This window comes from Alexandromys fortis, unplaced genomic scaffold (assembly GCF_014885135.2).
Source record: "Alexandromys fortis isolate MF-2015 unplaced genomic scaffold, M_Fortis_MF-2015_v1.1 scaffold_62, whole genome shotgun sequence".
NCBI classification, from domain to species: domain Eukaryota; kingdom Metazoa; phylum Chordata; class Mammalia; order Rodentia; family Cricetidae; genus Alexandromys; species Alexandromys fortis.
This window is the reverse complement of record NW_026067942.1, coordinates 1,946,610-1,951,140: the sequence shown is the minus strand read 5'-3', so window position 1 is coordinate 1,951,140 and position 4,531 is coordinate 1,946,610.

Sequence of the window (4,531 nt, the reverse complement as noted above, 5' to 3'; positions counted from 1 at the left end):
TTATCATTACACGATCTTAAATGTGGAATCATTTTCTCTTTCTTATTAACACCTGCCTGATTTGTTAGATTTTTGCCTCCTTATTGGCAAGAGCAGGCACGGAGTTTAACTCAGTAGAAGGTGATAATTGCACAGTCCTACACAGGCTCACTAAGCAATCCCTACCTTTGGGGTTAATTGCCTATTCTTATAAAAATGGTTCTCTTTCAGGCTCTGTGATTTGTTATTGGACAAACTGTGATGGAGTTGAGAAAAGGGATAATTCCTTCTTGCCTTAGGACTATTCAGGGAAAGGAATGTATATGGTTACAAGAGGAATTTAATAGCCTGGAGTACTCTTTGACTCCACAACGATCCTCTGTAGGTTGGGGAGTTGGGGAGTCAGCTAGGAAACTCAGAACAAGAAGTTTTGAAAGCACAGATTGAGGAGCCAGTGGTGTAGACCCAGCCTGAGGGTGAAGTCCTAAAAGGTCCTTGCAATCCACCGCTGCAAGTCTGTGTTCAAGGTCAAAAACTCTGGGGTCTGATATCCCCCTGAATCAGCAGCAGAAGACCACACCCAAAGGGAAGAAACAGAAGCCAGAGCTGGCTTCTCTTCTCTACTGTCTCAAATCAGCTGGGCTGTGAGCTTACTGGATGGAACTCCTCTCACAGGAGGACTCATCCACTCGGTTCTCTGAGCCACCTGTCTGTCTCTGGAAACCCCCTCGTGGACATGCGCAGATGTGTGCATCCCAGCTCTCCTGAAGAATCTTTATAGGGTCTGGCAGAAGATCCAAACTGACCATCACAGCACTCCCTCACCTCTTCTTTAACCACTGCATAATTTAGCCACGCAGAACAGTTTTATGTTTATTACAACTTTAATTGTTTGGCAATTGCCAATAAACTAGCAAGTAAAAGTTAGACCAGCATAAATGCTTCAAAATTAGGGGAGCAAATTTTCTTTTCATCCAGTCATCAGCCTGTTCCCACCTTCCCTCTTTGCCCCCTGTATTTTCCCCATAATAGTGCCTAGAACTACATATAACTATATATATAAAACTATATATATATACATATATATATATAGCTATACATATAAAACCATATACGTTTCACAGAATGTTTATGGCCTTTTTCCTTTTTAACAGTCCGTAGCCATTTTCTAAGGTAACATTCCATCCTCTCATGGACATGGAATGTCACTTTTTTGCATGGCCAATTCTTATTCACATTTGGTTGCAACCCAACAGTGTATCTCTTCCTTCGTCCCTTTCCTTTCCACCCCAGCCGAGGCTGATGTCTGTGGGTGGCCCTGGGATAGTGTGGAGCTGACAGCCAATGCCCTGATGTTCCCCCAGCCTAGCTCTTGCTTTTCTTTGGCTTCCCGAGCCACGCCACATTCTCTTCCCAGACTCCTTCCGAGAGGATCAGTCTTTACTTTCTTTCCCCTTCACAGGCAAATTGAGGTCAGTCCACTTTTCCAGCACATTCCCTGATCATCTCTGACAGAGAATTGCTACCGCAAGCTTTTTTCTTGGTTTCTGTTATCCCCCCCCTGCCCCGCCCAACACCATTGGGATGAGATGCTCAGGTTTGTAACTGTGTGTGTATTTGTCGCTTTTCTTGCCCTCTAAATGAGCCTGGATTTGTGACTGAACTGAGATCAGAAAACAAAGACAGCGAGTTCATAAGGGATATTATGTCATAGCAAGCTCCACTAAAGTGAAATGGTGATTAAGAGTCCAAGTCTTTGTGAGAAGTAAGGGGCATCGCTTTACCTGTTTCTTGCAGGGATCAGAGAGTGGACTGTTACTGAATTTGTACTGCTAATAGTACTCAGGTCTGACTTTAGGTGTCTTTTCCCTTAGTTGCAATACTGAGTGGGCACACAGCTATGACTCCCACAGAATTCTTTAAAGCGAGCTTCTTAATTACCAGGGCCACTTTGTGCTCTAGCAGCACATGGAGCCTTGTCCTGGCCACTCACCCTTCCCCTCCCACCTGTGCTCTGTGGGAAGCACCTACTTTCCCCTCGGAGGCCACCATTACTGAACAGTGTCCTGAGGTCTAAGCAAACCTCACCTGAGACGGTAACAGCGCTTCCTGGGAGAATCAGTGTCCTTGAAGTCAGCACCACACCGCAGAAAAGAGATGAGGCTTTGGAATTAGATCAAAGTGGGACCGAGTTCCAACCTCAGCAACACCAATCCCTGACAAGTGACGAAACCACATGTGGCCTTGGGTTCCCCAGGCACGAAGGCAGAACAATCTAGCATGGCCTCATAAAATTGGCTGTGAGCACTCACTGAGGGAATCATGAAAAGTACCTGGCACCAGCAGATGGCAGCTATTTTTGTTCGTGATCCACGAGGCAGAGCCGTGCTATGTTCTTCCCCCGTCTGAAATGGAGATGACCTTACATCATCCTTCCTGACTGGTCTTAATTACTTGTATCCTTTGACTCTTACAGGCCCATCACCAGCATTCTATCAAGCCACAAGCTGTCAAAACAGTAGCTCCAGTCAGGACATAGATGGTCTCAGCAGAATGTTGGAACCCTGGAATTTCATCAGAATTCCTAGCTCCTTAGTCACTGACATCACTGTAGCAGTCCATTTCCAGCCCAAGCTTTATTTTCAGCCCCAATGGCCACCTTCACCCCCTCAGCACTCCATTTCCCCATGACTAAACTCTTCAGGTGATGTAAGATTTCTAGATAGTAAGGGACAGGGGAGAGGTTGGGGCTGGAGTCAGGGATGATTTCAGGGTGCTTAACCAGTTATCGTATCCTAAGATTAAAGACTGCAAACTTGGCTACCGGAGTACACCCCCTTTGAATGGTACAGGACTTCCGGAGGGAGGAAGAGAGGGTTATACTATGCAGTGCTAAGTGATTTTTCTTCTGTAGGGATTGCCTACAGAGCCATTCCTCTCTGAAAAGAATGCACTTGAGTACAGCCCATGGATGCAGGCTGCATATACCTGCTACCTAAGAATTTTCTTTTCCTACAAAGATCTCACTTTACAGGTAATGACCGGTGTGCTGACCTCAGGGTGATTGTGGTCATGGGGTTCAAAGAGATTATTTGATCGGTCATTGTCAAGATTTTATGAACACGGATTGTGTTTAACTCCTTTGGTTTTCCTTAGCACACAGAGTTGAGCTGGTTTGCTCTTGTTTGAAACCTTAAAGCTTGTCTTTCCTTATTGAAATTCTAAACACACACATTGTATCTATACATATCTATCTGCATATATCTATAGCTATAATGCTGTAAGAAATAAGAATTAGGGCATTCACCTGCGACGATGGTGCTGAAGAACTATCCCCTCATTTAAAATATTCTTGAGCACCGTTATTAAATACCTATTTCTGAGGAACATGATGAGTTAACTTAAGATTCTGTATTAAACTGGGTAAAGGAGCACATGCCTGTAATCCTAGAATGCTGGAGGAGGAGGCAGAAGGTCAAGAGTTCGAGGTTATCTTCAGCTACATTTTGAGTTTGAGGCCAGCCTGAGGTCAAATAAATCAAAACAAACAAACAAACATCCCAATCCAAACCAAAACAAAGAATCCATGTTAGTCAGTGTGGACAGACACGATGGTACTGTCAGAAAATGCCAGAAACGCTTGTGTGATGAATCACTGCCGTTCAGCTCCTTCCATAAATGGTCTTAACCTAGGCAGACCTTTTCAAACAACAGTGGTGTGGGCCCTAAACAGGCATTTGTATCTAACAATGAAGACATTATTTTGCAGTTCTACTTGGAAATTCTTCTCCCCTACAGTAGGAAAGCTGGAGTCTGAGGAGGTGAAGTCCAGCCCTCAGTCGTAGACTGCCAGTGATTGTCAGCCTGCTACCATGTTGCTACTGACCACCAGGGAGAGGATGCGAGCCAGAAATGTGACCAAAACTTGTAGTGGCCACATTAAGAAAATAAAACAAGGGTTGAGGAGAGGGCTCAGTAGTTAAAGCTTTTGCTGTATACGTGCAAGGTCGGGGGAGCTCCCACTCCCATAGCCCACAGAAATGCCAGGCGAATGTGACATCCCTAACTGTGCCTCTAGTCTCAGCAGGTACAGACAAGGAATTTCAGAGCCTGCTGGTTCCGGAGATGAGCTATGCTGTCAAGCTCTGGGTTTGGTTGAGAGACACGGCTTCAGTGAATAAGGTGGAAGAGGGATGAATTCCTAGCATTAGTCTGGGCCCCTGCATGCACAGTCATGTACATACAAGTGCACACACACGGGCATTCCACATATACATGCGTCTACTTGCACACGCACACACACAGGCATTCCACATATACATGTGTCTACTCACACGCGCACACACACAGGTATTCCACATATACATGCGTCTACTCACATGCGCACACACACAGGTATTCCACATATACATGCGTCTACTCACATGCGCACACACACACAGGTATTCCACATATACATGTGTCTACTCACACGCGCACACACACAGGTATTCCACATATGCATGTGTCTACTCACACGCGCACACACACAGGCATTCCACATATACATGCG